This window comes from Mus caroli, chromosome 6 (assembly GCF_900094665.2).
Source record: "Mus caroli chromosome 6, CAROLI_EIJ_v1.1, whole genome shotgun sequence".
In the NCBI taxonomy this organism is placed as follows: domain Eukaryota; kingdom Metazoa; phylum Chordata; class Mammalia; order Rodentia; family Muridae; genus Mus; species Mus caroli.
In genome coordinates this window covers 19,775,305-19,785,643 of record NC_034575.1, presented here as the reverse complement: position 1 = coordinate 19,785,643, position 10,339 = coordinate 19,775,305, and positions in this window count along the sequence as shown.

The window sequence follows — 10,339 nt, the reverse complement described above, 5'->3', positions numbered from 1 at the left end:
TAAATTTTAATTCCAGATAAATAGAAAATGATTTTTTAGTATACACTCTCCCAAACAATGCAGGGGACATGCTTCATATTAAAGACTATATTGTTGTCTATTTGAAATTCAAATTAGGTGTCCTGCTTTCTTCTTCTTCTCAATGTCACCCCTGTTTTATGATACACACATTGTTGTGTTTTATAAAAAGATAAAGAGAGAAGAAATATGTTTGGTGGAAAGGGTAGGGTATGTGTGGGGGAAGGGAGTGTCACTGTGGGCCCATGCTGAGGCATCCCTTCCCCCTGAGGGACCAGCCATACAATGGTATAGTATAAAATAGTATTCAGGGCATGAGGAGTGGAGGAGAGAGAGAGACAGAGACAGAGACAGAGACAGAGACAGAGACAGAGACAGAGACAGACAGAGACAGACACAGAGAGGAGGAGGAGGAGAAGGAGGAGGAGGAGGAGCCAGCCGTGAGCACATAGAGATGGGGGAGGGGAATGGAGAGAGAGATGGAGAAGAGGACAGAGCAAGAGTGGGGGGGGGGGACTCAAACAGCCTCTTTTATAGTGAGTCAGACACGTCTAGCTGTTGCCAGGTAACTGTGGGGCAAAGCCTAGACTAAATGCCACCACACATGACACTTTTTATTGTGTAGCATTTATTTCCCTTACTGTTAGTCAAAGCCTTCCTTCCCTTTAGAAAACTCTCTCCATTTATGAAGGCATTATATAAGTGATCAAACTTTTGAAAGTGCTCATGTCACTGTGTATCGGATTTTGCTGTTAGCATCCTGGCAGACATTAATAGGCCATCAACAGGGGAGAGATACAATACTTTCTGACTATTAACAGAAAAAGAGTACCCCAATGCTTCTGGAAGATCTATCCACTTTCTGCAACTTAATTTAAAAACAAGAGTCTTATTTTGAACATTTACAGGGAGACTTACTCCAGAATATCCTCTACACTGCCATTATTAAATTTTCTGATTTCTTTTCTTCTTACAGCAATTATCTATTGAACGCCAGGGTGTTTAAGTTGTACCTTAGTGCAGTTGCTTCTATAAGAGATGTAAGTTAATATGGTACAACCATGTAGCCTTCCAAGGATGTAATTCAATGAATAAACTTTGGTTACATAGGGAATCCAGTAGAGAGCACTTCCATTGACAACTTTTGTAAATGCTTCATCTCTTACTGGGTTTTGAAAGTAGCTAAATAGGGTATAATTAGGGGGTTGCTGTTTATGGCAGTCTTGGAATGCTGTTATTCTCTATTGGTAATTGAGGACAGATACGTGTGCTTTAGAAATCAAGAGACCAAAACCAACTATTACTGAAGATAAGAAAAATGTATTTTTGTCAGCTCTAAGAGTCCTGTAGTCATGAGCCTTTTCTGTTCTATTAAGTAGAATATGAACATAATGTCCTTTAGAACAGAACATAAATTGTTAGAAAGCAGTGTGCAGTGGATCTTTTCAACTAGGAATTATAGGAAGCATTGGAAAGGGGGATAATAAAAATCTGGTTATTACAAAAGTGTAAGTTATTTGAGGGAACCACAGCAAGAGGCAAGAGAGGGAACAATCAGGAGTTGACCTTGTAAGAAATATCTTTAGAAGGAAATTAAAATAAGTTAAAGAAGAGAAACAGCAAATAAAATCTAAGTAACATAAAAGAGTTACAGGATGTGTTAGAGTGAACATGGCTCAAGGTCCCATGTCCTTGGGCCAATGTCTGTTTATGCAGGAAGCAGAAAGAATGCATTGTTTGCTACTTTTGGATATAAGATAGGTTTACCCATAGTTTTGATTTAAATAAATACGGTTATCAAGAGAAAGGCCTGTACTGTTGGAGTTATGAAATGATTGAAGAAATGTTGACTATAAAAGGGCCCTTCACAAAAGCAGTTACTCTTTGATTCCAACCTTCCTGTAAGTGAACTATATAAACATATATTTTCTTTTATTAAACAAACATTTGCCTTCTGTTGTTTTAATTTTGAATGGATAGGTTATTTTATTAGCAGACATTATTTCTGAGAAATTCATGTAAATTAAGAAGCAAATTAAGGGGGTAGTATTAAAATAACAGACCATAAGTCTCTTTTTCTATCACGACATTTATCTGGTGTTATGAAAGGCAATGAATTTTCTGTGTAACATCTGATGTCATTTAAACCCTTGATTTATAAAAAGCTCTAATATGTACTTGTATATTGTCAGTTTTTTGCTTGATATATAATGATATGGCCCTTCTTTCCCTGCCTCAGCTTAACTTAGAAAATAAACAAATAGCATATATGCTTTAGGGTTTCCATTGCTGTGAACAGACACCATGACCAAGGCAACTCTTATCAGGACAACATTTAACTGGGGCTGCCTTACAGGTCCAGAGGTTCAGTCCACTATCATCAAGGCAGGAAGCATGGCAGCATCCAGGCAGGCATGGCACTGAATGAGCCAAAGAAGAGTTCTACATCTTGTTCCTAAGGCAAACAGTACTTCCACGTGGCTCCCACGTGGCTCCCACATGGCTAGGAGGACAATCTCAAGCCCACCATGATACACTTCCTCCAATAAAGCAACACCTACTCCAACAAGGCCACACCTCCTAATAGCACCCACTCCCTGGGCCGAGCATACTCAAACCACCACAATACACAAATAAACATATCATCTCTTAGTTGCTCTTTCATTGTCCATAAAGTAATAATTCATTTGTTTCATTAACCCATAAAACTAAAATCAAAATTTTTCTAGAAATCAAGTTATTTTTCCAAGGAAAATTGTGAACTTTTAAAAACTAAATATACTTTTAATGAAGAACAACATGCTTGAGCCGGTCATGGTGGTGCACACCTTTAGTCCCAGCACTCAAGAAGCAGAGGCAGGTGCATCTCTATAAGTTCAAGACCAGCGAGGTTACAAAGTGAGTCCAGAACAGCCAGGGCTCTTACACAGAGAAACCCGGTCTCAAAATAACAAAATATAAAAACAAACAAACAAACAAAATCAATATGTTCAAATTTGTCGATTCTTAGTATGTACTTTTGAAGGAGTAGTATATAGGAGTAGTCATATAGAAGTATATTTAAACTATTTAAATATAATGTGGTTTTTTTCTGGGAAATGTGACACTAATATTGAATGTATATCTGCCATTTAATATCACTATCACTTTCAAAAGGAAAATTTTATTGGCTTATAAAATTTCTATGTATCAGGAGAGTCAGTGAAAAAGAACCAAAGATTGGGGCTGGAGAGATTGCTCAGCAGTTAAGAGAACTGACTGCTCCTCCAGAGGTCTTGAGTTCAATTCCCAGCAACCACAGGGCTCATAACCACCAGTAATGGGATTAGATATGCTCTTCTGGTGTGTATGGAGACCAAAAACAAGGGATCTAGTTAAGCATTTATCAATGCTTGAAGTGGGGTATAAGTGTAACTGTGACCTTTTCTACCTGCACCCTGATTCTCGAATAACAGCTTGTTATTTATTAAAAATGCCTAGGCCATGCTTGCTCCCCAGCTAACTCTTAACTCATTTAACCCATTTAAACTGTTCTATGCCTGCTACATGACTGGTTAGTTACCTCTCCTCAGTTTCATTCATCTGACTTCCTCCAAGTCTGGGGCAAATCTCTCAACTCTGACTATCTTCCAGAGTTCCAATCTCTCCACCAGAACTCCTGCCTTCTATTTCCTGCCTTTTGCTGACAGGCCATCAGATTTTTATTGACAGGTGATGCTTCCATACAGTACACAAGAGATTATCCTTACATACAAGAATACATGAAAAGGAGTATTGGCCAAAAGCTTAGAAGTAAGTTTGCGTATGTGGTAGCTGGTAATTAAAGGACAGGATGGGAATGGGGTGAAGATGTGAGGACAGGATAATTTTAAACCTAATTTGTAGGGCTTGGTGGAATTTGTTATTCAATAGGATAGAACGTACTGGAAGATTTGGAATAAAGTCCATTAGTTCACAGGTTTCTATGAGGACATATTAAAGAACCTATCCGTTTGCGGCTGCTGCTCTGGTCCTCAGGAAAGAAACCTGGAGAGAAACCTAGGAATCAAGCCTTTAATAATTGCTAATAAAGGTATAGGTTCTGCTGTCAACAGACCATACTCGAATTAGCTCTCTCTCTCTGACATTATGTAGGTTATTGGAAAGCGTTATTAATAAAGTCTATTGAAGGTCATGGAAGGATAAATTCAGTGAGAATGTAGCTAAGGCATTCAGTGTAGGGTCTGGTAGATAGTACATGTTTAGCAGTACTTGTTCTGCCAAGTAGAATGAACAAACTGACCTCTCATTAAATACTGTTTGGCCTTCTTATAGTCAAAGCCAAATAAAAGAGCATTATGATAGAACTATATGGCTATCAATATTTAAGATGTAAAGTCACAGACAAGACAGTGTGTGAACATTTAACTATCAGAGACAGACAACATATTGATAGATGCTAGGCAGTATGCAAAGAAGGAAAGCTTATACTTATTGATACCACATAACTGAAGTCTGAAATACTTTTTTTTATTACGTATTTTCCTCAATTACATTTCCAATGCTATCCCAAAAGTCCCCCATACCCTCCCCCCCACTCCCCTACCCACCCATTCCCACTTTTTGGCCTTGGCATTCCCCTGTACTGGGGCATATAAAGTTTGCATGTCCAATGGGCCTCTCTTTCCAGTGATGGCCGACTAGGCCATCTTTTGATACATATGCAGCTAGAGTCAAGAGCTCCGGGGTACTGGTTAGTTCATAATGTTGTTGCACCTACAGAGTTGCAGATCTCTTTAGCTCCTTGGATACTTTCTCTAGCTCCTCCACTGGGGGCCCTGTGATCCATCCAATAGCTGACTGTGAGCATCCACTTCTGTGTTTGCTAGGCCCCGGCCTAGTCTCACAAGAGACAGCTATATCAGGGTCCTTTCAGCAAACGCTTGCTAGTTTATGCAATGGTGTCTGAAATACTTTTAATGATGTAATTGTCATCATTAGTTTGCTTTATTAATGGAATATTGGTGGTAGAATGAGACTTCATTGCTTGAAGAAAAAAATGGGCAAGGGATAGATTACTCTTTAGAAATTGGCTATGCATGGGAAAATACAGGTTAATAACTAATCAAGATAGTTCATTTAATTATTTAAATCCCTTATTTTTAAGGAAAGCAGTTTATTTAATGTGAGAGGTAGTTGAAAACATTTATATAACACATTTATCAGAAAGAACCAATGCATTTTTTTTTTTTAATGACAGAAAGTAAAGGAGGAAAGCCTGGATCTTTGGATGGAGCAAGATACAGAGAAATCTGGAGTACAGCAAAGCAGAAGGCCAGAAGAAGCACAGTGTGTGTCCCAGTGAGCACAGAGAAGGCAGACCAGCTGGGTGCTTAAGCTTCCTTTATTCACTTGAAGAATTGCAAGGGATCTCAAAGAGTTATTGAGTTCTACCCTGGCAATGTTCTATTTAAAGCATGATACAGAAGACAAAGTATGCCTGATGACTAACTGTATTAGGATTCTCTAGAGGAACAGAACATTTTATATATATATATATATATATATATATATATATATATATATATATATATATATATATATATATGAATGAGAGGGGGAGGGAGAAACGAGAGAAAGGAGGGATGAATTTATTAGAATGGCTTACAGGCTGTAGTCTAGCTAGTCCAACAATGGCTGTCTACCAACAGAAAGTCTAAGAATACAAAAGCTGCTCTGTCTGTGAGGCTGGGCATCTCGGCTGGTCTTCAGTACACACCAGAATCCTGAAGAAGTAGGCCAGTGAAGGAATGGGCTTACCAGTGAAAGAAAGCAAACTTCCTTCTTCTGTGTCCTTTATGTAACTGCCACCAGAAGGTATGGCCCAGATTCCCAACCTCAAAAGATCTGCATTAAAGGCGTGTCTTCCCACCTTAAAATGTATGGATTAAAAGTAGCTCTTCCCACTTCAAATGACTTAGTTAAGAAAACATCCCTCAAGGGTATGCCCATCCTCTTGAGTATTAGTTGGTTCCAGATGCAGTCCAGTTGACAATTATGGAGTTAGCCACCACACTAACTATAAGTCAGTTTACCACTGGCGGGGGGGTGGGGGGTGGGCAGAAATAGTGATATTTGTAGTATATGCATATATGCAGATATATTTCAGAGACCATAAAAAATACAGCTGAAAACTATGGAAACTGATCCAAGGTAACTAGGGTAAAGGGGAGTTTATTGGAAAGAGACTATAAGACTCACAGGTCAGCTCATTTTAGTGCAGAGGTCATCTATAATAGAGCATCTTTCATCTTGGCATCCCCGCTAAAATAATATAATGAATGATGAAATAAACTTTAAAGCAGGAAGTGGTAAATATGTTCTTAATCATATAGATGATTTCATAGGGAATCTACTATAAAAAGAATAGATATGGGACTCAGGTACCTCCTAAGCATTTCTAGAGGGCCAGTTTTTTGAGGTGCATAAAAATACATGCAACTCTTTTGATAGGTATGGCAATAGGTTATTATGCTCCAACCTGTTTATCCAACAATTACCAAACTGCTATCTAGCAGTAGAGGCCAGAACAAAATAAGGCCATACGTTAATGTGGTCTGTCAATGTCCCCGAAGACATGGTAAATCTATGGCACTTGGACAGTAGCAGGGGCTTGGCCTAAAACAGAAAATTGTCAAAGTGTGTCTTAGGGTTCCATTGCTTTTAAGAGACACCATGACTATGGTAATACTTATAAAGGAAAACATTTAATTACAGTGGCTTACGGTTTCAGAGGTTTAGTCCATCAGTGTCATGGCAGGAAGCATGGCAGCATGCAGGCTGACAAGGTGGTGGAAAGAGAGCTGGTAGCTCTACATCTTGTTCTCCAGGCAGCAAGGAGAGTCTGTGGGACGTGTTGGCCATAGTTTGAGTAGAGGAGAACTCAAAGCTCATCCTCCAACAAGGCCACTCCTCCTAATAATGCCCAAATACATGAGTCTATGAGGGCCATTTCCATGCAAACTACCACAGAGTGATATCTGTCTTGTCAAACATAATGTGTATCTGTATCCATCCCATCATTACGTAAGAATTGGGTCAACATGTCAAGTCATTTCTGGTGCCATGTTAGTTGTTCTTTCCATCCTCACAGCATATAAATACAATATCATTTCAGAACAGAAGTAACTCCTTAGAAAATAGTGTCTTCCTCACTATCTTAGAGGAAGAATGAGATATGAAAAAGTGAATGGAACTTAACTGTAGTAAAGGTCTTTGTGACATTTACTTACGTGTGTGTCTGTGTGTGGGCTCATGTGTACCAAGGCCTACAACTAGAGATCAACAAACAGCTTGCAGGAGCTAATTCTCTCCATCTACCAGGTGGGTCCCAGTGATGGAATTCAAGTTGTCTGGCTTGGTGGAAAGTGCCTTTATACACTGAGCCATCTTGTTGGCCCAGAAATTAAATTTTTAAGCTGTTTGTGAAACATTACCTTGGTAAGGATTGTTTTACTTGTGTGTGACAGAAAAGCCTCTGGGAATGACTAAAACAAAGGAGGGGGAAATTATGTAAGCCATGTAGTATTTGCACAGTCTTCCTCACACTCAGGGGGAGAAAGTGAAAGTAGACCTTCTGAAGACCTGAGCCTGCAACTGTACAGTTTTAGGGACAACAGGCTGCTCTTCCTTGATTCTTCACCCCTCTGTGTTTCTTTCTGTAAATTTATTTCATTTTTTTCTTGAATTTTTTATTAGATATTTTATTTACATTTCAAATGTTATCCCCTTTCCTGGTTTCCCCTCTGAAAACCCCCTATCCCAAATCCCCTCCCCCTGCTCACCAATCCATCCACTCTTGCTTCCCTGTCCTGGCATTCCCTACACTAGGGCATCAAGTCTTCACAGGACCAAGGGCCTCTCCTCCCATTGATGTCCCCTAGGCCATCCTTAGCTACACATGTGGCTGGAGCCATGGATCCCTCCATGTGTGCTCCTTTGTTGGTAGTTTAGTTCCTGGGAGCTCTGGGGGTACTGGTTGGTTCAAATTTATTTCATTTTGCTTCATGGGTTAAAACTACTTTGCCATTTACTTTTTTGTACAGAAAGTAGAGCATATTACCCAAGTTTCCATATCATAACCTACTGCAATTGGTATCTGGCAACATGACATATATAGTGCATGTGAGTCCCAGGTCTAGGGAGACAAATTTAATTGGCTCACGTAAGGTTGTGTGTACAGCCTCCTTCAGAATTCTGTGACTAGGGGTAAAGCCATGAATTATAACCGTGGCTACTACTGTAAGTCTCTACTACATGAAATCCACAAGAAACATCAACAAATGATCTCAAAAGTTAGCTAAACAGAAACTCTTAAGAGCCATAAGGGAATGAATCACGAGATAGGACACATGCTACTCTCTCTGAATGACACTTAGGTCCTGGGAACTCAGAAGCCCAAACTGCAACCTTCCACGGTTATTTTATTGTACCTGTCCTTGACTCTTTCTGTTGAAGCAGTTTCTCCCCTTCCTCTGCTCTGATGTGAGTTGTTGAGGGCCTGACCCTACAGAGTACATTTTCCAGCTTGTAAGTAAGGCACATTCAGTTGGGTTAAGCGCAGGAGAGGCTCTAGCAGGACACTGGAGGACCAGAGAAAGAAAGAAGTCGGGGAAACGCTTCCCTCTTCTTGCCTGAAACGCATTTACTTCTGCATGAGTCCACTGTACACAAGACTTACTGGTAGACCAGTGAGTTTCTACCTTCTACTCAGTCACTCCAGGTCTTCCTCCAGCTTCAGCATTGCAGCGACTCTCTCCTGTTGCCGATCTCTGCTTCTACATGGTCTTTACTTGGCCTCATTCCTATCACCTATGAAAATAAAATTCTGGATTAAATCCATTCTTTCCCACTACATAAAATAGTCTGTGACTTTCCAGTTGCAACCAGATCATTCCCACTTCAGATGACTTCCATGTCCAAATTTCTTTGAGGTTATAACTGGAGCTCTTAGGACAAAAACTTGGACTCCAGAAGTCACTGAAAACGTAGGCTAGGCTACTTGTCCCCGCTATGCCTATCTAACTTGATGCATGATGCAATGCAGAGAAAGGAGATTTATTCAATGCAACCATTTTGGAAAGAGAAAAAAAAATCCAGCTCTGCTTTTGAGGCACTTAAGAATTGTGTAGAAGGAATACTTGATTGAGCAGAGTAGGCCAAGGTGCGGTCTGGTTGATCTTGTCAAAATTCTGGTTGAACAGGTAGGTGGTTCACCAGTCCTTATCAGTATCAGGCCCTGAGGGCACCAATCTGGCTCCTTCAAGATGGCCCCACAGTATAGCCTCACCTTTGTAAGTGATTGCTCTCATTTACAAGGTGGATGAACAGCCACCATAGATCTTTGTTCGCAGCCCTAGTAAAGGAAATAGAGTTCTCGCTCTGCTTTTAGCTGTACTGTGAGCTGGGGGAAGAAGCCAATGTTCTTTTAGCAAGAGCAGCTTCTAAGTTCCTCTTTCAAAATCTCCAACGTTCGAGAGCTAGAGCTGAAGGCAAGAATGTAAACCCAAATGGGATGGAAGCTTCCTGAACTTTAAAATAGACCATGCTTTTTACTCATTCCCTAGTAGCAGGTGACATCAGACTCCAGTAATTCTCAATCTGAGAAACTCATGATTTGATTTAGTGAAAGGTCTATTCAGGTCTTCTTTTTCATTAAGCACGTGTGTGTTGCCATCCTTGCATGGCTGAGCCGCAGTTGACTGAACCTGTTCTTAGTACCTCAGAGTTCTGGATGTCACTATGCTACTCAAAGTTTTTATGGGAATTACCAAAATATACCCATTCCTGCCGCAGTTATTCCCAGAGTCCACACTTTGGCTGGCATAGTTGAGCATATATTCTGTTCCAATAAAAATTTAAAACTATAATTTGTCGCATTTTAGTGCAAGTGAAAAACGGATTTAGAAACTAACCTTTTAAAGAAACCACAGAGCTGACTTGATCACCTTGTCTAGATTATAATCCATTTGCCAAAGATCTGAGCATTTCCTTCTTATGGCACGGCTGTTTCATCCTTCTTGGTTAATGGAGCCATGCCCTAAGCTGTCCCTCCTCCATACTGACTTTCTTGCCACAAGATAATTCTTCTGCTGAGTGATTCATGCCAGAGCTACAAGAATTTGTTCACAACCATGTTGTCATTTGTGTTGGTTTTCTCTTCATTATCCACCATTTTTTTTAATTAGGTATTTTCTTCATTTACATTTCCAGTGCTATCCCAAAAGTCCCCCATACCCTCCCACCCCACTCCCCTACCCACCCACTCCCACTTCTTGGCCCT